The sequence below is a fragment of the Pongo pygmaeus genome, chromosome 17, assembly GCF_028885625.2.
Source record: "Pongo pygmaeus isolate AG05252 chromosome 17, NHGRI_mPonPyg2-v2.0_pri, whole genome shotgun sequence".
NCBI classification, from domain to species: Eukaryota; Metazoa; Chordata; class Mammalia; order Primates; family Hominidae; genus Pongo; species Pongo pygmaeus.
In genome coordinates, this window is record NC_072390.2 from 48,219,939 (window position 1) to 48,242,540 (window position 22,602).

Sequence of the window (22,602 nt, forward strand, 5' to 3'; positions counted from 1 at the left end):
ATACATGAGGTAGCTCTTGATATAATATCTAAATGGCCAATAAACATATGAAAATTTGCTCAGCTTCATTAGTCATCAAGTAAACATAAATGAAACCACAGTGTAATACAACTGCTTGACCAGGAGGATGAAAAACAAACATACATAAATATAAAAAGCAAATATTGACAATAACAAATGTTGGTGAGGAAGTGAAGTAAATAGAACTCTATTGGTGGGAGTGAACTGCTTCTTTGAAAAATGGTTTGACAGTATTTATTAAAGTTGACCTAGCATTTAAACTCTTCCCTAGGTTTATACCTAATGGAAATCATTGATATGTTTACCGAAAAAAAAAAAAAAAAAAAAAAAAACATGAGCAGAAAAATTATCGCTATAGTGTTCACAATGGCCAAGACCTGGAAACTACCAAAATACCTATCAACAGCATAATGGATAAATAAATTGCTGTATAGTATTCCAGTGTTTGAATTTACAATGAGAATGAACAAACGACATCTACATACAACACCATGGATGAATCTCACAAATACAATGTTGAGCATAACTGCCCAATACAAAAGTGTATGTACTGTGTAATTCCATTTTTATAAAGGTCAAAAAAAGCAAAACTAATCTGTGGTGTTAGATTACTCTTAGGGATTAGTACCTGGGAGGGAGCACTTCCGAGTGCTGTTAATGTTCTGTTTCTTAATCTAGTTGCTGATAACAAAAAAGTATTCATTTTGTAAAAGTGATTCGAGCCATGCTTATGATTCATTCACTTTCTATATATGTTACACTTCAAGGAAAATATGTCACATGTGCAAAAATTAAAGAAAATGACTATTCTTGTGCCCTAACTTGTTTGGCTCTGCAATGAACGGTCTGTTCTGTCACACATGCAACTGGAGTTATGTTTCTCCCCACTCTGACCACCGCTTCCTAATCACTTCCACTCCCACCGTGACCCCTAGCTCCTTGTCGGGATGTACAGTAAGTCTGACTGAAAAGCTGACTGATGGGCCGGTGTGGCGGCTCACGCCTGTAATCCCAGCACTTTGGAGGCCGAGGCGGGTGGATCACCTGAGGTTAGGAGTTTGAGACCAGCCTGACCAACATGGAGAAACCCTGACTCTACTAAAAATACAAAAATTAGTCAGGCGTGGTGGTGCATGCCTGTAATCCCAGCTACTCGGGAGGCTGAGGCAGGAGAATTGCTTGAACCCAGGAGAGGGAGGTTGCAGTGAGCCGAGATCAGATCGCACCACTGCACTCCAGCCTAGGCAACAAGAGCAAAACTCCATCTCAAAAAAACAAAACAAAACAAAACAAAACTGACTGGTGGTCATTGATCAATGTGTTATTTTTCCCCCACTTGTACCTTGTTTCTTTGGCACTTCACTAAAGCTAGCTAGGAAACTGTTATTGGCAATTGTTTTAGTTTAAGAAACCATGACAGCAGAATGTATGGGCTAGAAAGAATTGTCCATAATTAACTTCATTTTTCCATTTGAGTTTTCTCTTTCAGTGGGTTATAGTTCACGTAAAGGAATGCTTTCTGAACGTGTTCTTCTGAATGTGTGCTTCTGAATATGCTCAAAGACATAAAAATTAGACCATTTCTTTTTATCTTATTAAAGAAATATTATCTTTCTAGACACTCTTAAATAGGATCAATTCCAACCAATATCAATTTTTTCTTGAATTTTTGTCCTTAATGATCTAATTTAGAATTTCCTACTTATTTGGATGTAGATCTATTGGTGAAGGTTAACAGTTTTCACTTTCTCTTTTACTTCTTTCAAACAAGAAAGAAGTGTACATCAAGCTATCATCTTTAAACGTATAGTTAAAATATATGCACTTTCATTTCACTTGATCATATTAAACTTCTAATTTTATTTCTTTACTGAATTTTTTATGGGTTTTTGTTTGTGGGGAAAACAAAGCCTTTATTTTATAAAATGCTTGAAAAATGTTATGATAAAATAAATTTGCATACAAAATGCTGTTGCCTTATGAATATAATTATACTCTTACAATTATAGGTTGTAATTTAAAATGTTCTAAGGTTGATTTTAAAATGTTCTCACTTTTTTATTTTGCCAGATAAATTATTTCATTTAGATTTTCTATTTAGTTTTCTATATTTTAGCCCCAGAGTCCAATTTTGTCATTTTAGAATGAATGTAGAGATCATGGTTATTCTTGCATTGATTTCTAAATAACCAAATCACATCTTCCTTTGTAAACAGATGTTTGTATTTGTTTTATTGTCATAATTTCTCTCTTCCTTTTGGGGAAACAGACAATTTTTTATTTTTAATGTCCATGGAATTCACATTTGCTTTCTCTTTTTTATGCATTTGTATGCAAATTTGATGAATATTCTTCTCATTTAATTTTGTATTTGATTTTGTGCAATATGCCTTAAACTTGCTTTCAAAATATATGTAATCTTCTTCCAAAATTTGGTTGGACTCCTCTTGTCCAGAGTTTTACAACATTTATATTAACTGCATTTTATTCCTTTTTATGAGGTAAGAATCATATTATGGAAAATCTGAATTCCCAAATGACTAATTGTTAACTTGTCAGTGTATGGTTATTATTTAATTAAATGGAAACATTTTTCAGTTATGATAATGAATTGTGTCACTGGTAACTGATTTTTAAACAGCTTGGAATTTTAAAAGCCATTCCTCCCCTTTATCATTTGAATAAATTAGATGGTTGGTTGTTTGCGCACAGATCCTATGAGTCCTGTGGGTGAGACCATATGGTGTGATTAGATCACTCTGTCTGGGAGAGGCTATGGGGATCCCTTGCAGAGCCAGGACTGTATTGTCATCGCAGTTGCCTCCCTGCTAATTTATCTCAGGGCTCACACTCTTACATTTTTGGTCTAATCACTTATATATCACTCAGCAATAAAAAACTGTGTCATAAAGGTTAAAATTTTAGACATTCCTGCAGTTGCTGGAAAAAATGGTGATGATGTCATAAAATATGCAATCTTTATTTCTTAAATGTTCATGGGATATGAAAACAGTTCCATGTACTCCTCCAATTTCTGGTTTACAGACAATAGATTATATTTTAGGTGTTATTTGTTTAAGATGAGATACAAGATTAAAGGGAAACTAGATAATGTATTGGCAAAAATTTGAGAACTGTTGTTGATCCTCCAGTTGCTATTATTTTGCAAAAATTCATTTGTATTTGTTTATAGTAGTTAATCATAAAGTATGATTTTGGCTGTTTGTTTTCCACCTGATATATTTATTTATTTATTGTAGAATATATTTGTTTTAAAATTTCAGCGTTCATTACTGACAGAATATGAATGATGGTATTTTAATGCTTTCTGTCATTTAAAAAAGAATTGTATTATAGTTTTAGAGTCTAAGTGATTGTTGCTCCTGGCGTTAACATTGACACACTTAAATAGATTTTGACATTCATTGAGATTACTTGCTTGCAGGCCTGAAAATAAAGATGAGATATGAAAGAATTTAGGTTATTGGGGAAGGAGCCAGTCATTTAATCTGTTTCGTATTTCAGACTGCTCTCTTATTTCACCTGTAGTTTACAATACTAGCTGATAAGATGAGTGTTCTTGTGATTGTTCTGAAACAAAAGCCCTTCTGATGATTTTGAAGCTAGTTTTCCTAAGATACGTTTTAGCTACCCCAATTTCTATAAAATATTTAGCTCAGAATACCAAGAAAGACTTCAAGGATCCAGGATACTCCTGAAACTTTCTGCAGTATTTTGCATGTATGTATGTCTATATGTTTGTGTGTACGTGTGCATTTGTTAGTTGGTTTTCAGGGTGTGTTAGTCAAGGTAGAAGCTATGTTGCTGTAAGAAAGAGTCCCGGAAGATGGTGGCTTAGACATGATAGTGGTTTTTCTCTCTAATAACAGTCTGCAAGTAGCCAGTGCATCCATGAGAGTTTGGCAGTTTTGCTCCTTCAAGTTGTGCAGTACTTCTGTTTCTTCTTTTTGTCCCATCTGCTGCCAGGCTATTGCACTCCTTCCCAGTGGTTGAAGCTGGCTCATCCATGTTCTAGCTAAATGACTGGGGATACACTAGGAGTGCACAAGTTACATACATCACATGTGCTCACATTGCTTTGTTGAGAGGTTGGACACAGCCACCAGTAACCTCAAGGGAGTCTGGGAAAGATCATCTCTAGTGTGGCTCAAAATCAGGGTTTGTTACTATACAAAATCAGGGTTTGTTACAATACAAGAATGAGGGGGAGAATACAGAGAGGCAGTTAGCAATCTACCACATCAAGGGTTTTTTTTTTTTTTTTTTTTTTTTTGAGACACGGTCTTAGCGTCACCCAGGCTGGAGTGCAGTGGCACAATCTTGGCTCACTGCAACCTCCACCTCCCTGGGTTCAAGCGATTCTCCTGCCCCAGCCTCCTGAGTAGCTGAGATTACAGGCACCCGCCACCACACCTGGCTAATTTTTTGTATTCTTAATGGAGATGGACCATGTTGGCCAGGCTGCTCTTGAACTCCTGACCTCAAGTGGTCCACCCCTGCCTCAGCCTCCCAAAGTGTTGGGATTACAGGCGTGAGCCACCGTGCCCAGCCTGAGCTTTCATTCATTGTCTTCATCAAATATATGTCATATATTATGTAAAAGGAAATGTTTAATATTCAAACCTTATGTGTTCTAGGATGTCAGCAGTCAGGCCTGAGCATCCATGTTGACATAACGGGGAGTAGGCCATCTGGATAACTGCATGTATACATCACCTGACCATGATTGCAAGAGCTGCAGTTAGAGACTGATACACATATGGTAGAATATTGATGGAAATACCACAAGTGGTAACTTCCATAACATAATTTTCCATGAACAACAGTTATAAAAGTTCTAACACAGCAAAATGCAGTGTTCTCCCAAAATTCAGGTTAGGTACATTCCTGGAAAGAAAATTCTGTATGTGTTAAAACCCATGCAAAACTTCAGTGTTACATGCTGGTCTCAAGTCATCATAGTGAGTGTTTGACTTACATGTGTGTCCATGGAGTCATTTGTGTGGCATAAGTGGTGCTGGCAATTCCTGCTGGTGGGTGAGTGTGTGCACATAACAAGGCCTCTGTATCTTTCCTTTTTGCCCACAAAAGGCCAGCAATCCACCTTAATTGTGGAAACTGCCCCCCCCTCCCATACACATTTCAAGTGGTATTTCTTATTTTTATAAAGTTTTTCTCCTGGAAGTCATCACTGCCTTTTGCTTTTTCTGTAGTGAAGAAAACATTTAAACTGTGTGTTCATACTTTGTGTTGCTTTGCGTCTCAACAATGTCTCTCTGTTACATTTCAGCACAGCACATTGCCAAGGGCTCAAATTGAATTCAATATAGGCAGATCCCGGGATCATGGAATCACCACTCATCCAGCAGCACTTAGGTCCTTCCTAACTCCATTTCACCCTCTTTCCATTAACTGCTGCTTCTTTGAACCTAGTTATTGTCATTTTTTCCTTTGCTCTACCTATGCCATAGAACTTTAGATCTTGAAGGAAGATTAAGAGATCTTCTATTTTAATCACTTTCACATTAAAAGTAACTTGCCCCAAAACACATGGTTCGTTATAACTCTAAAACAGGCCACGGGTATTTCTTATTGCTCTCGTATTTCCCATAAGAAGCAAGCTCTCTTTTCATTCTGTCCAAGTTTTCCCCAACTGAGCTTTAGACCACCACTCCTTTCTTGAGTTGATGGCATTCTCTAGACCTGTGGGGTACATGTTCCACCAGGCCCCCAACTCTTCCCTCATTCTCCTCCCCGTGTCTTTCTCTCCATGTGACACACATGAATTCATACTAGGGGACGGACCTGTGCCTGCTCTCCTCTATTTCTTTTTGTTTAAATTGGCTTATTAGTGTTATCTTGAATCCATTTTGGGGTAGGAACCTTTTCATACCCCTTGTCCACTTTTTCTTGTGGACTGGTTTAATTCAATTTGTAATTGGTAAAGTTACCTAACAAGGACAGCTGATTGCAAAGCTTCAAATCACAGTGAGAGTGAACGAAGGTGTAGGGTTCTTCTAGCTGGTAGAAGGCCCCGCTCCTCCCTCAGTACACCCCCTTCAGTAACTGACTCAGGACAATGGACATGAAGGTCATGTGAGGCCTCTGCATTTTACTTTATATTTTACTTTATTCTTGCTTCTCAAAGTGTCATTGTGTCCACACTTTGGGGCTGAATATTATGACTAGGTTGTGCATGTGTGGATGTGTTAATTTATCTTGAGTCTACTTGACCTTATTGAAACTTCCCAAATTCCCTGTTCCTTCGAGAATCTTGTTCATTTACCTGCTTCCAAACTAGCAAGTTCTCTAAAAATTCAGCAAATTCATTCTTTACACTCTAAAGCCAATCTGGCATATACAGATCTACTGTATATGTTAGCATATTAAAAAATAGTAGGCTACACATTCTTCCCCATATTATCACTTTGCTTTTCACATTAGCCTTTTAAAATGTCACTTACACATTATACACATTCAGCTTAGCCTTCTGTTATCCGTCAAGCCACAGTAACTGGAAGGAAGGGTGATTTTGCTGTACAAAGTGGGCCCAATGCTGATTTGTAATTATTGAAAAACTCAATGTGATTACTCTCTAAAACATATATTTATGTGACTAATATTTTTGTTACTAAGAATAACATTTCTAATTTTTGTCTTTAGTTTTGGGAAGGATAATGTTTTCAATCAAATATCTACAGAAAACCTGAGGGTATTAAAATTTGCTTTTATTACTTATGACCTCTTTACATTTAAAAATTAAGGGGGTACATATCAAAAAATAAAATTTTTGAGACATAGGTAAAGAGACGAGTGGTAGGTAATAAAGAGAAGGGGATAGAATGTAGACATTATGTCAGAAATGCTCTTGAGTGAGGGCCCTGGATGTGAACACACACTTATTTCAGAGATTCCAGACAGCAAAGGCAAAAGACAAACACAGTAAGTCACATAGACCTCATTTTTAGTAAAAGGAATCATTGGTTTGAGTGTCAGTCATGCCAAGCAGCATTTGAATAAAGTCTCAATGGCAATTTTGTTAAAAGGGCAAAGACGTTGTTCATAAAGGCCAATTCTTATTCTGGCCTTTAATGGTAAGTTGAGAGTTCATTAAACTGAAGTTTAGCAAGATATGTCAATTCAGGGATAGAGTGCAAAAGTAGATTCTAGGTTTATAATTCTCCAGTGCTCTGACCTATAGATACTGTACAGCAACATTTCTTACGATGAACACAATCTGTAGAAAAGCAGACCCGTGGAATATAGAGAGCAGTGTTATGAGCTTTCATGAGTTTGGGAAATGCTACATTCATTTGCATAGTAAAAGTCCCAGAGCTCTGCAGTGAAGAAAACATTTAAACTTTGTATAAATAGTGTTTCCCAAACTTAATTGATCTTAAAATCCTTTATTTCCTTAGGAACTTCTCATCAGTTGCTGTAATAGAATCTATTTTGGGAAACAAGGAAGTAAAAGCATGAAGGTTTGACATGTTGCTAATTGTGGCTTAGGTGTTTCGAAAGTCAGATGACAGGCTTTCTCTATTACTAATGAAATAGGAGAGTTGTATGTTTTAGGATTTTTGTCTAGGTGTTTGGGATTGGTATAATTTAGGTGGAATGTTTGGCATTTTGTTAGGAAAATTTAAAGGTTGGTTTGCAGTCTTTATGAAATCCTACTCTTATGGTGTTCTATAAAGTGAACTGTTGGCTTGTAATTACTTTGCAGTCCAACTTTTTTCATGGTCTTAGGCTTTCTTTGCAAATGGAATTTCTTTCTTCAATGAACTGTATACTGTCTTCAAGGTGGAAAATGTATAATAGATTACTCAGTGTTAATACTTTCTGGTTGTGTTACTTTGGCCTTGCTCAGATTGCAAGAAATGGAGATTTGATGGTAAAAAAAAAAAAAAAAAAAAGTAATTGAGTGGGGAGGTGATGTTAAACATACATTTATATTTACCTCTGTTCTTTTGTTATATATTTCTAGGGTATCTGTTCATCTCACAGTGTCTCTTCTGGTATCCCAGATTCTCGTTCCCTATACATCAAGGAGGTGATTAATTAACTAAGTCATGTAATATGTCTCTGGTACAGCTTTGGCTCCAACACTGATCTCTAGGTCAATCAGCTATAGCCTGAGTAATAGGACTGATTTTGCTCAAGGCTAAAGAGCTGATTCCTCAGTAGAATAATAGTGACAGTAGAGGTCGGGTGACCAGCCAGCACTAGAGCAACAAAACATTAAACTCTCCAGTTGTGATACCTAGTTTCAAAGTAGAGAGTCACTTCTGATTGTTGCTTCTTAAATATCGTGATATCTGTGTTCCATTTTAAGGGCATATTTGAGAATGCTATGATTTAAAGGATCACAAGCTAAGCACTTAGTATTATTATATATTAATTTTTTAAATGTTTACTCCTCATATATTAGGTAGTATATTAGGTTATTTGCATTTATTATTTCTAATTCATATAACAGCATTGCAAGTATGCTTACTTCCTCATTTGAATAATGAGACAAACCGCCACTCAAACCTGTTAAGAAATTGGAGCATCTTCAGACAGCTGTGAAGATACAGAGCTGGGCTTAGTAGACCAATTTTCCAACTTTAAATCAAGCTCTCTTTCCACTGTGACTTGCTGGGTTACTTAAGGAGACTACCATGGAATGTCTTGAATACATCAGAAGGATGCTTTGTGGGTTGGGAGAGGCTGGGCGTTGGTTTATTGTTTTTGTTTTGTTTTGGTTTGGTTTAGTTTTTTTGGCCTTAGAGGATGATAGAGGAACCAGGATATACAGAAATTAAAATAATACCAAATTAAATGGAAGGAATTTACTTCCCATTTTCTGGTTTGTGCACAGCTAATTCATTTAATAAGAAGCCATAAATTGTCTGCACTTTGGAAGGTTGTGTAACAGTAACATAACTGTAGTATTGATAACCCCTAGGCAAAAGCTAAAATCTATTGTCTTCTTTCTCTCTTTGTTACTTTACATCAAAGATTAAAAGTAGCTCCTACTGCCTATGTGTTCCTTATAAAATCTGTTGTTTATACACCCTAACAAAAGTATCACAAAACTGGGTAGGGTTAAGTAGAGGCATCAAGTACAACTAAATCATTGCAAAATAAGTTCCTTCAACATTAAATAAGTTCCTACTCTGTCATGCTATGCAAACCCCTGCCTTCATGGAGATTATAGTCTGCTCTTTCTAATCCGTCGTCTTTGGCATTTAGTACTGTGGGAAGTCCCTTATTATGTATCCCATAGACCCATATCCCACACACTGAAACACACCTAGCTCATGTACACATATAATTTTGTCTCTCAACTGATAAAGAAAGGATCAGCAACCAAGTGAGTTGTTCTCACCTTCCCTGTATTAGTTTTCTGTGCTGTGTAACAAATTACCACAAATCTATCAGCATAAAGTAGCATGCAGTTATTATCTCCATGGGTTGGGAGTGAGTTAGGTTAGTTTTCATGGTCAGGAGTCTGGGCACAGCTTTGCTGATTCTTCTGCTCTGGGTCTTAACATGGTGAAATCAGCGCACTGACATCTCTATTCTTAACTGCAGCGTGGGGTCCTCTTCCTAGCTTATGCAAGTTGCCGGCAGAATTCATTTTCTTACAGTGGTGGGGCTGAAGACCCCAGCTCTTAAAGGTTATCCCCTTAGGCAGTTTACAATCTTTTTTTTTTTTCTTCAAGGCCAGCAGGAGAATATTTCTGCCCCTTTTGGCTAAGATGACATTTTATATAATATAAAAAAATCAAAGGAGTAATAGCCCATTGCCTCCTCCATTTTCTATTGGCTATAAGCAAGTCATAGGTCCTTCCCATAATCAATGAAAGAGAATTCTACAAGTGTGTGACTCATCAGGGGCTCCTAGAGTATGTCTGCTACACCTCCTACCGAATAATAAATATCTCAGCTTGTTGAGAACTTTGTGTAAGCCAGCACTATTCAAAATATTTTACATATATTTATTCGTTTAATCCTCACAAAAAACTCTAGGAAGTTAAGTAGTTTGTTATTCATAGTTTAGAAATGAAACTGAACCATGGAGAGTGGATTCTTGTTAGCTAAGAATATCCATCCAAAAAATAAACAGAAAACAACAGCAACAATCTTGATGCCACACAGTCCTTCAGCTACCACACTCTCGTATCATTTCCCTTCATAACAAAGTTCCTTACCTCCCTTTTCAGAGCTGTGGTTGCTTTTCCTTCTGCCCTTACTCTAGGGCTCTTTCCTGCCCTTCCTTCACATACATCTCTGCTTAGAAATAAATGCCTCGGAGAGTCCTACCTCCACACACATGCACTCAGAATTTTCCCTTGTTGTACTTCTGTTTTCTTCAGAGGCCTTAACACAATTTATAGTTATAACTTGATAAAACGGGGACCATGCCTTTCTTTGTTCATTGTTGTATTTCCAGCATCTAGCACATAAACTTTTTCAGTGGAAGAATGAATGCCTACATGTTAACTAAAGAAAGTCATGTGGTATAATGGAAAAGGTATCATTTTAGGGAGTCAAATCCTACTTTGCTGCTTACCTACTGCTAGAGTCTGAAGGTTTGTGTTTCCTCATAATTTATATGTTGAAATCCTAACTCCCATAGTGATGTTATTAGAAGGTGGAGCTTTGGGAGATGATTAGATCATGAGGAAAGAGTCTTCATGAATGGGATTAGTTATCTTATAAGAAACCCCAGAAATCTAGCTAGTCCCTTCCACCATGGAGGCAACAGCAAGAAGACATCATCTGTGAACCAAGAAACAGGCCCTCCCCAGACACTGAATCTGCTGGTACCTTAGTCTTGGATTTTCTGGCCTCCAGAGGAGTGAGGAATAAATTTTTGTTGTTTAAAAGCTGCCCAGTCTATGGTACTTTGTTATTGCTGGCCAGACAGACTAAGGCACCCATCTTCAGGGTTGTTGAAGGCACTCAGTTAGTCTATTATTATTGTTGTTAGTTATCATTTTTATGGAAGTAGATCAGGACCATTGTTAAAGGGGAGGAGAGGATAAGACAGTTACCTTTGGGCATAGATATTACCAGGCTACAAGGGGGAATTAAAGATATGTTAGATACCCAGACTTGGGGGGTCTTGTAGCATGCTTTCCTTCTCTAGGCACGCCCCATGCTATTAAAAAAGACATTTTACCCTTTACCACTCTAGGTGCAAGGCTCTTGGATCAGCAGAAGCTGTCTATCTGTTTCACAGTTCCTGGCACATAGTAGATGCTGTGAAATGTTTGTTAAAGAAAGGAATGACTAATAGATAGTCACTTAAACACAGCTGTTCAGTGTATTACAAATGGAAACAGTGATTCATTGATTCCCACTACATTATAACATAACCTTATTTTATCTATACAAGAACATGAGCTTGAGTTTCACTAAGTAAAACATTAGTATTCATGGTTGGGTACATTGGAAGTTTTTCCCCCCTTCCCCCTCTGCTACACACAGAGGGAACATTAAAGAAAATACAATTATAAAATGTTGTCTTTTAAAACATACACATTCTCATATTTGCTACAACTTGTTCCAATTTTGAAAACGTCACTTCTCATTTAGGCCCAGTAGAATGTCCCAAGATGTGGCCAAAGGTCCTCCACAAGTTTGTCATGAAGTAGATATACTGTGAACATCAAACCCTTCTCTAATTGTGGAGAAGCTGGTGAAAGCGTGATCTGTCAAAGGCTTTATTTTTGCCTTTAGATGTCTTTCTTTCAGTTGTTTTTACTGATTTTTGCCACAGGCTACATCTCTTCTGAGCAATTCCTGTTTTTGGAATTTGAAAACGGATTGATTCTTAGAAAAGGTGTCAGAATTTTAAACTGTAGAATAATATCATTGGAAAATAATTATTGTTTTAACTAATATTGAATGAAAGCTTAAGGGAAATCCCATGTAAGCACAATAGTTGAAACTGAATACCTGAAACCTTTCAATAATCAATATTAATATTCTCCTTGTTTCGTTTGATTTTATTTAACATTGCATACATCCCTGAAATATGGCTTTCCTGATTATATATTCTGAAATCCTTAGCAGCAATTATAAGGAAACCTTTTTCTCTTAGAACAAGAGAATTGTTTTCTTTCATTAATTGGAGCCTAAGAAATTGCTTTCCTACAGTCTTATTCTAAGGAAAAGCCTCCCCAACATCTGATTGATTATCTCCTCTGCTGATTTGGAAATTTAGACAGGTCGTGTGGTGGGATCAGGAGGATAGTTCTCATTCTCTTGATAACAGCAAAAGGTTCCATTTAAAAGGAGACCATTATTTTGGCCAAGTGGTTGGATTGGCTAAAAATTCTATTTGCAAAGGAAAAAGAAAAAATTATATGTACACACATACATATATGTATGTGTGTATATAGATAATTGCATAAATGTCTATGCATGTTCCATGTATGTGTATATTAAAGTACGTGTGTATATATGTTTAGATGGATATAGAGATGTACATATATACACATATCACAAAAGCAGTAAGTAGTAGAAAAAGACAGCTCAGAAGAAGAGAGGCTTTTATTATGACATCTACTTTAAAACTCCATCATAACAATAATGACAAAAAGCCTTCCACATTTCCATCTAAGTGCTGCTTTGTTCAGTAATATTTTCTCTCTAAAATTTCCTTTGTGTTCACTTTTGCTTGATTCCATGCATACTTTTAAAACTTATTTGGAGGAAGGATGAAAGCTATACGGACTTACCTTGTTTTAGTTTACTTTGCTTTATTGCACTTCACAAATACTGTGTTTTTTAATAAATTGAAAGTTGGAGGCAACCCTGCACTGAGCAAGTCTATGGACACCATTCCATTTTTCCAACAGCATGTGTTCATTTTGTGTGTCTGTGTCACATTTTGGTAACTCTCATAGTATTTCAAGCATTTTTATTATAATTATATATTTCATTATTAAAATATGATAATGTATTATTATATATGGTGATATATGACCAATGATCTTTTTTACTATTGTATTTGTTTTGGGGTACCACAAACCATGCCCTCATAAGACAGTGAACTTAATCCGTAAATGTGTTCTGACTGTTTACTGACCAGCTGTCTCCCATTTCTCTCCCTTTCTTCAGGCCTCCCTATTTCCTAAGACAGAGCAGTATTAAAATTAGGCCAATTAATAACCCTACAATGGCCTCTAAGAGTTAAAGTGAAAGGAAAAGTTGCATACATCTCACTTTTCAATCAAAAACTGGAAATGATTACATTTAGTGAGGAAGGCATGTTGAAAGCTGAGATAGGCCAAAAGCTAGGCCTCTTGCACCAAATAATTAGTCGAGTTGTGAATGGAAAGGAAAAGTGCTTGAGGGGAATTAAAAGTGCTACTGCGCTGAACACACAAATGATGAGAAAGTGGAACAACTTTATTGTTGATCTGGAGGAAGTTTTAGTGGTCTGGATAGAAGATCAAATCAGCCACAATATTCCTTTAAGCCAGAGCCTACTATAGAGCAAGCCCCCCTAACTCTTTTTTATTCTCTGAAAGCTTGGAGAGGTGAAGATGTGCTAGAAGGGAACTTGAAAGCTAACACAGATTAGCTCATGAGGTTTAAGGAAAGAAGCCATCTCTATTACCTAAAAGTGCAAGGTGAAACAGCAGTGGCTGATGTAGAAGCCACAGCAAGTTATTCAGAAGACCTAGCTAAGATTATTGATGAAGGTGGCTATGTTAAACAACAGATTTTCAATGTAGATGAAATTGGAAAAAGAAGCCATCGGGCTTTTATAGCTAGAGAGGAGAAGTCAATGCCTGGCTTGAAAGGATAGGCTTACCCTTCTGTTAGGTGCTAATGCAGCTGGTGGCTTTAAGTGGAAACCAGTGCTCATTTGCCATTCCAAAAATCCTACGGCCCTTAAGAATTATGCTAAATCTATTCTGCCTTTGCTCTGTAAATGGAACAATAAAGCCTGAATGACAGCACATCTGTTTACAACATGGCTTACTGAATATTTTAAGTCTGCTGTTGAGACTTACTGCTCAGAAAAAATATTCTTTTCAAAATATTACTGCTCATTGACAATGCAATGGGTCACTGAAGAAGCTGACAGAGATGTAAAAAGAGATTAATGTTGTTTTCATATTACTAATGCAATACCTATTCTGCAGCATATGGAGCAAGGAGTAATTTCGACTTTCAAGTCTTATTATTTAAGAAATGCATTTTCTAAGGCTGTGGCTGCCGTAGGTAGTGATTCCTCTGATGGTTCTGAGCAAGGTGAATTGAAAGTCTTTTGGAAAGAATTCACCATTCTGGATGCCATTAAGAACATTTGTGATTCATGGGAGGAGGTCAAAATAGCAACATTAACAGGACTTTGAAAGAAGTTGATTCTGATACTTATAGATGACTTTGAGGAGTTCAAGACTTCAGTGGAGGAAGTCACTGCAGATGTGGTGCAAATAGCAAGAGAACTAGAATTAGAAGTAGAGCCTGAAGATGTGACTGAGTTGTTGGGATCTTAGGATAAAACTTTCACAAGTGAGGAGTTGCTTCTTATGTGCAAAGAAAGTGGTTTCTTGAGATGAAATTGACTCTGGGTTAAGATAGCTGTGAACATCGTTGAAGTAAAAACAAAGGACTTCGAATATTCCATAAACTTAGTTGATAAAGCAGCGGCAGGGTTTAAGAGGATTGACTCCAATTTTGAAAGACGTTCTGCTGTGGGCAAAATGCTATCAAACAGCATCACATACTACAGATAAGTTTTTTGGGAAAGGAAGAGTCAACTAATGCAGCAAATTTTATTGTCAGCTTATTTTAAGCAATTATCATAGCCATTCCAGCCTTCAGCAGCCACCAACCACCCTGATCAGTCAGCAGCCATCAACATCCATGCAAGACCCTCCATCAGCAAAAAGATTATGACTCACTGAAAGCTCAGATTATTGTTATCATTTTAAGTAATAATGTATTTTTAATTAAGGTATGTAAATGGATTTTTAGCATAATGCTATTGTACAGTTAATAGACTACAGTATAGTGATAGCTTTTATATGTACTGGGAAACCAAAACGTTTATGTGACTTACTTTTTTGCAACATTCACTTTATTGTCGTAGTTTGGAACTGAATTTGCAATGTCTTTATGATATGCCTGTATAACAATTTTTATTTAATCCTCATATGACTAGATAGAGTCTTGATTACAGCATTATAATCACAGTATTTAAAAAATTATTACATATATTAGGACTTTTTTGACAGTGGTTGCAAAGAATTGTTTCCTTCAGTGGCTTTGAACTTGAGGTTGTTCAAGCTTGTAGGTTAAAGTTTATTACATCATCTTTAATATTTTTTCACTATTTATTCTGAATACTTGGTTCTCACAATATTCTCAAAATTGTCCCATTTTCAGATCTTAGAAACTTATATTCATTTGTTAAAGAGGGATATAGTCTCTAGCATGGGGAAATTCATTGTCTCATGCTTAGCACATTTGGCTGTTTCTGTCAGTGATACTTTTACAACTCTTAATGCATCAGTTCCCAAACTATATTCTGGGGAATAGTTGTTCTATGAGATACTGATGGTTGTTCTGTAAGAGGATTATAAAGTTTAAAAGTTTGGGAAATACTGTATAATTTATTCTTCAGGATTTAAAATAAATTTTAGCCTATTAGATAATACAGTAAATGAAACTACTTAACCATATTTAGTACAGTCAGGCTATATTTATTGTATGGAAGAATGCATTTCTTTTAGATGGATTTACCTATTAAAATACCTATTTTGCAAAACACAATTTTGGTAATATTGTCTTACTGCAATTTTGGAAATAGCTTCGAAAAGTTATTTGCAAAATTGTCTTTGGCATATTGCTGATATATCTCCTTTAGGAAATCCATCCCTCTTAACAGCCTTCTTTCATTTTTATGCCTATCTTTATGTTATTCTAAAGAATAATATTTTCCCTTGTGGATAAATCTTGAGCATGTCTATAGAGTCTCCTGGGCCATCTGAATTATACTTAGTGGTAAGGAAAAAATTAAAATTTACCTTTTAAAGAGAGTCAATACTCTGGGTTTTATTCATACTGGGATATAGACTACAAGGGCACTGGGTGCTTGATCATGCAGGGTATAAGTGGCTCAATGATAACAGCGTATGATAGTTCATATGCTCAGTACTCTTTTATATTGTATTAGACTCCTGATTAGTGTCTCACTGTCTGGGTTGTCTTTGCTCTAAAGATCCTATTGATTTTTGTATTGGACACAACAGCTAATTTACTGTACTGCACACAGTTTACCTTAGTAATGCTAAAAGGCTTGATAGATACTAGCACATCCACAATACAGATCACCTTCTGCAAACACATTCTTCCCTTACACCTATCAATATGATGCCACTTGCTCCGATTTTCTTCCTACCTCTTTCTACTTTTGCTTAGTCTTCCTAACAGGATCTACTTTACCTCCTCATTCCTGTTACATTAGTATTCCTCAGGACTCTGCTTTAAGCCACCTTCTCTTTTGATAAATATTCTTCGAATGTTCTCATCTATACCCATGTTTCCAACTACACTTTATTTGCTAATCATTCCTATTTGAAAACAATATTTACCATTGAGCATCTTGCCCTATTCTCAGTTACTGACTAGACATCTTTATTTGGCTGCCATCAAGATATCCTTACATCAACATATCCAAAGCCTTCATTTCTTATTTCTAAATACTGTTTCCCCCTTGTGCCTTTTCCTGTCCTGATGTTTGGTGCCAGCATCTACCCAGTTAGCAAGCCTTATTCCTGGGAATCATCTTCCACATCTTTGTCTCATCTTTCTCAGCCCCAGTGATCACTCAGTGCCATCAATTCTGGTTTGTATACTTCTCTTGAATATTCTCCTTCCTCTCTGTTTCCACTACCTGAACAGTCTTAAGACTTTTCATCATTGGTTCTGCTTGCTCTTGATGCTAGTTAACAGAAATCCCTGTCTTAGTCTTGCTTTGTCCAGGGCATCCTCTACACTGTAGTAGGAGTAACATATGGAAGACATCTACTGGGAATTATAATCAGCATCTCAACCTGATGTAGTGCTAAAACAAACCTCCTCTGCCTATAGTCTTGTCTTCTAAAAACTAATTAGCAGTTTTCTACGTTTCATTCCTAAGCCCAAAAATTCTTGATATCAACCTTGCCTGCCCTCTTTCATACCACACATTTAATCTATCATCAAATTATGCTGGCTCAACATTCAGGATGTAATCAGACCGTAACCATTTCACGCTGCCTCCAGTGCTGTTACCCCAGTCCAAGCTACTATCATTTTTTTCCTGGATTATTGAAAACCCTATATACTAGTGTTCCTGGTAGATCTTTATCTGCTAAAGCTATGCTGTCTAGTACAATAGCCACTAGCCACTTGAGGCTTTTGAGCGCTAGAAATACGGCTCACTAGAATATGAAATGAGATGTGCTATTAAAAAGATCCACTGGATATTGAAGAATTCGTATTCAAAGAGAATGTAAAATATCTCATTAACAATATTTTATATTGAATATATGTTGAAATATTTTCGATAGTTTGGATTAAAAAATGCATTATTGAAATTAATTACATGTTTTTTTATTTTTTCCAGCATGATTAGTAGAAAAATTGAAATCACATATGTGACTCACCTTTATGCTACTATTAGACAGCAGTACTCTAAATATTTTTCTAAACACAGCAGTCAGAGCTACCCTTTGGAAATGTCAGATCTTATCATTCTTTGGACCAACACCCTCCAAAGGCTTTCCAGCCCCCTCAAGGGAGAAGGCAGTCTGTATAGTGGGTGACAAGGCCCAGTGTGATCCTGTCCCCTCCGCTCCTCTTCCTTCCACTTTCTGCTCTCTAGCTCCAAGGGCCTCCGTGCAAGCCCCACCTGAGGGCCTTTGCATTTATATTCTCTTCGCTTGGCTAACTCTTTCCCAGCTAGCTGTGTGGCTTGCTTTTGCATTTCTTTCTGCTCAAATGTCTCTTATTAATTCTATTAGAGAGGCTCATCCTGATACCCTATCTAGAGCTGCAATCATCTTCCCTGCACATACTCAATGTGAATATTTTCTTCATGTTTTGGCTTTACTTTGAATGACTCCTCGTTGTCTGTAGAATGAAATCCAGATTGCTTAGTATTTCTCGGTGCACCATTATTATTTAGCCACTTTCTAACTCCAGCACTCACTGTCCTCAGCAACTCTCATACCATGCAGTTAGAATCACTTGTAAGAAACACAAAATAAGAAAAAAGTGGTTTAGAAAATAGAGGTTTAAAGGATTATTATTAAATGTAAATATATTCTTGCACTGAATTAACATTCATTCTTCTTCAAACATTGTATGATATGCAAGGAGGAAAGTTTATTTAACCCTTTGAATTCCAGTTGGCACCCATTCCTTAAAATGTATGTTAATAGTATCCATACCAAAGACAAATGATATACTTACCAAGAAAGAGTATAAACCTTTATAAAAGTATCTCTATGTGAGTAAGTTTTCTTTATTAGTGTTTATTTTCCTTTGGAACAAAGATTATGATCAGAGTTTTTCTCCTCCTAATGAAATAGGAACTATAACTTATCAATAGTTAGATACGTCATTATAAGACAGGTGATTTTGGGAATGAACATTTCTATTTTGGCTAATCAGGAAAACACATTGTAACTTAGGAATAAATAAGTCTTTCAGAAATGTTTATTGTTCCAGTTCATTCAAATATATCTTTTGGACAGTATTTCTTAAAACCCATAAAATTAATAGTGTATTTAAAACATTTTATTGGCATTTATTTCCTAAATCAAATTCAGCACTAGTATTTAATTTTACTGTCTGTTACAGCCTGGGGATCTGGCAGTTAAAATTATTTTTCTGTTTTAAAATAAAAATGTTTTCCTCCAGGGCTAGCTTTCATATTCTTGAATGTGTTTATGTCACACTGCCTTGCACTTCCATGTGCTGAGATCTCGAGAATCTGTCAGAGCTAATCTGGATCTGGTATTTATTTGTGTCTTAAAATTATGCTGAAATTTTAATTACTAACTAATCATGCCCCTGGCTGGGTAGGATATATGGAACTAAACTTCTGTGTATCAGCTACTGGAGTTAAATTTTAAATCCTTCACTACTCAAAGCAAGGGCAGTACAATAAACTTTTATTTACCATCTGCAAGATGCTAAGTGTTACACCGACTATAAAAGTTTATAAGACAAAATCTAAGTCCTCAAATGTAGAATAATTCTAATCCACTGTGTCTCCTATACATGTAATCCACAATGAGTAACTCTCTCTACCTCTTCAGAGAACTTGCCTTCCATCTATTAGTCCTAATTGAAATCTATCTGTACAATATGAATACCTTTTCCCTTTTAATCTTTCTAAATTGAGTTGCCATTTTCTCAAGGCTGCTGGAATCACAAGGACATCTATTCAAAGTTAATATTTGTAGAAAATTTCAGATTTCATAGAGGCATATCATTTATATGACTATCTTGTCCTCAACCTTATTGTCTTTATCAAAACTCCTTAATAACATTTCTTGAAGACTTGTACTCAAGGTTGGCCATCATTTAGTCCACCCCGTCTTCTAGAATTATCCTGAGCAACTTTAATGTCCCCTGAAATGTTCTCCCAATGACTTTACCTTCTTAATCCTGAAGACCTTCACCCAGTCATAAATATATCTCAGATTTGTCTTTCTTTTATTGCCTTTCACTGAAATACTCCAATACCCTTTCTAGCAATGTCTCAGTTTCATTTTTCCTTCTCTCTTCTGTTACACAGCTACCAAAGTCATCTTTTTAAGCACATACCTTCTAGGTTTTTTCCTTGGCTTCAAAAATTTGATACGTTTCCCACTACCTAGCGCGGTGCTTCACAACTTTCCGCCATCATGGCTTATATTGAAAAAGGTAATAAATATGTGTGAGTAAACTGAGGGGGAGACTTGGACCTGGAGGCCACTAACCTGGGGCCTATGGTACATTTACTGGGCTGCTCCTATGTAGAGCATGAAGCCCAAGCTCTTTAGGTTTGGTGTCTTACTTAGGAACCTCCTCAGCTCTTTCCTCCCGAAACAGGGCCTGGAACAAGAACTGGAGGACAGGTCATTTTAAAGCCAAAGCCAGGGGTTAAATAGGGTGAGACAGGGGGGAGAGAAGCCCTTTGGACAACTGTCGCTCACTTATTGGAGAAAATGTGTACAATGAGCCACAGAACTGTTCCACAGGAGGACAGCAGGAGAGTGAAGCATTTTTCTGCAGTCTGTTATCTCTCATGAATTGGGAGTTGCACCCAGGGACAAACTCTGCATCTCCAGGCTGTACCTGCAGGGGAACTTGAAGCTCTTTTTGCTTCAGAGAAAGTCTTAGAGTGTTATAGACTTATGTTGGACCTAAGTGGATTCAACTGTTTACCCTGTTTGCTCTGTACTCATGTAGCCAAGATGATATAAAGTGGAGTATCAGAAATGTTTGGTGTAGACTTCCTCTTGTACCACTCAGATCTTGTGCTTCACATTAAGCTCCCTCTGTCTTTAACTCTTTAAAAAGTAACTGGTCATAATACTAATATATTGGAAAGAAGAAAAAAATGAAAATAACAAGACTTATGACTAGAAGCTTAGTGGATCAGCTATAGGCTGTGCCAGTCTCAAGCTGGTTTTAAGGATGTTGTTGTAGCTCATCATCTCCCTCCTTCATTACTCATTTCTGATTTTCTCACTCTTAGTCGGCACTTCTACTAGAAGTGGCCCAGACTGCCATCCCTGAGGAGTTTGAGTCATTGGTTGTCTTGCCCTGTCAGGATGTCAATCACCAGGCATGAATAACACCAAGAGATGTCCCAGGGAATCCCCAGCGTTCCCAACACCCTTCTGTCCATCCCTTCCCTATTGCAGCAGTCTTATTTCCTCATGATGGTTAGGGCTGATGGATTATCCTATCTGTCTCCTTTCTTTGCCTACTGGTCCAACAGAATGAGTAATACAAAGTAACCAGACAAAGCTTCGGCTACAGTGGGGCCCTTACATTGTCCACTAGTGCAGTTGTTCTCAACTAGGGATGATTTTGCCCCCACAGGACATTTGGCCATGTTTGGAGATGTTTTTTGTTGTCACATCTGTAGGGAGTTGCTCTTGGGATCTACTGGGTAGAGTTCAGGGATGGTGCCAAACATCCGACATTACACAGGACATGCCCCCACTAAAAAGAATTATCTGGCCCCAAATGACAAGAGTGCCAATCTTGAGAAACCCTGCTCTAATAGAAGTGATTCACCACTGGGAACCTGGACTTCTAATCCCACAGAGACTAGAGCTATGGGGACAGAATGCATGCAGTCTGCAAGTGGTTGTTTGGGAATGATAGTGCAAAGGTTCTTTCATTCTGCCCCTTAGTTCCCAGATCCATGTAGTCTAGCCATTGGGAACATAGCACCAAACAGCATCCATTTGGTTGAGTGCATAAACCACACTGCAGAGGATAGTGTCCTAGAGTTGTCCAGTCAAAGGATGGGGAAGCTGAGACATTCATTCATATATCAGGGCTTTGGTAAACCTAGGAGGTGGGACATTGGCATGGTGATGTAACTGTACATCAGTCATGCTGAACCCAGGCGGGTGAAAAGGGCGTACAAGGACCAAAAGTATCTGTTCTATGTAGAATATATTCAGAATGTAAATACAGGGGATTTTTCTTTATTGCCAGTGAATTTCCAGCACCCATACAAGTGCCCTGCACATAGGTTCATATGAGTGGCTTAACAAGTATCTGTTGAATAAGATGAAATAATTGAGTATGAATAAACAATAAATTAATAAATGAAATCTTGCCTGAAAATTTTCAAATGTATTGAATATTTTAGTGTGGTTACCAGTGCCATCTTAAATGAAGACCCTCATGATCTCAAATCTGTGGCCTCCCTATAGATGTCACAGCGTCAACAAGCGTATCTTGCATTTGTTCTCAGTGTCTCTCTTTGCTGGGTTTGATTAGACATTATCCAGCTTAAGATAATATACTTGCTTTTTATGTTCAATATTTTCCTTTGCTCCTGAATGATGATTGAACTAAAACATTCATGAAGGCATTATTTGAGTTAAATTTTAAAAGAGTGATAGTATTTCAATAAGTGAAAATGGAGTGTAGAGAAGATCAAAAACAAAAAAATGAGGATAAGAAATCTCTAAGTGTGTTTTCAGGTAATTATAATTAGTGCTTAGGATATATGAATTCTGTGTGTGGAAGTAACAGGAAATCTTTGAAGATCTAGTTGGGGTTACAGTTTGCCAGGCCTTTTAGTACCAGGCGAAAGCATCTTCACACCTTCATGAATGCCCCAGTTACTGATAGTTCATTATGTTCTGCTTCTACAGTAATGCTCATGCTCGTTGACAGTATACCTTATGCTTTTATCTCTAACCATTCTGTCCAGATCCTCTTAGACTCTCATGAGGCTGCATCAGGTTCTTCCTACACTCTCATGTCCACATACATATATTCTCCGAGCTTTTACATTTTGAACTTAATTCTCACTCA

General features: G+C 36.9%; 1 protein-coding gene across 8 annotated transcripts in view; it reads left to right on the plus strand.

The window, feature by feature from the left end:
- Positions 1-22,602, plus strand: part of ASXL3 (ASXL transcriptional regulator 3) — a 173,262-nt gene that overhangs the window by 131,101 nt on the left and 19,559 nt on the right. The window lies entirely within an intron of this gene.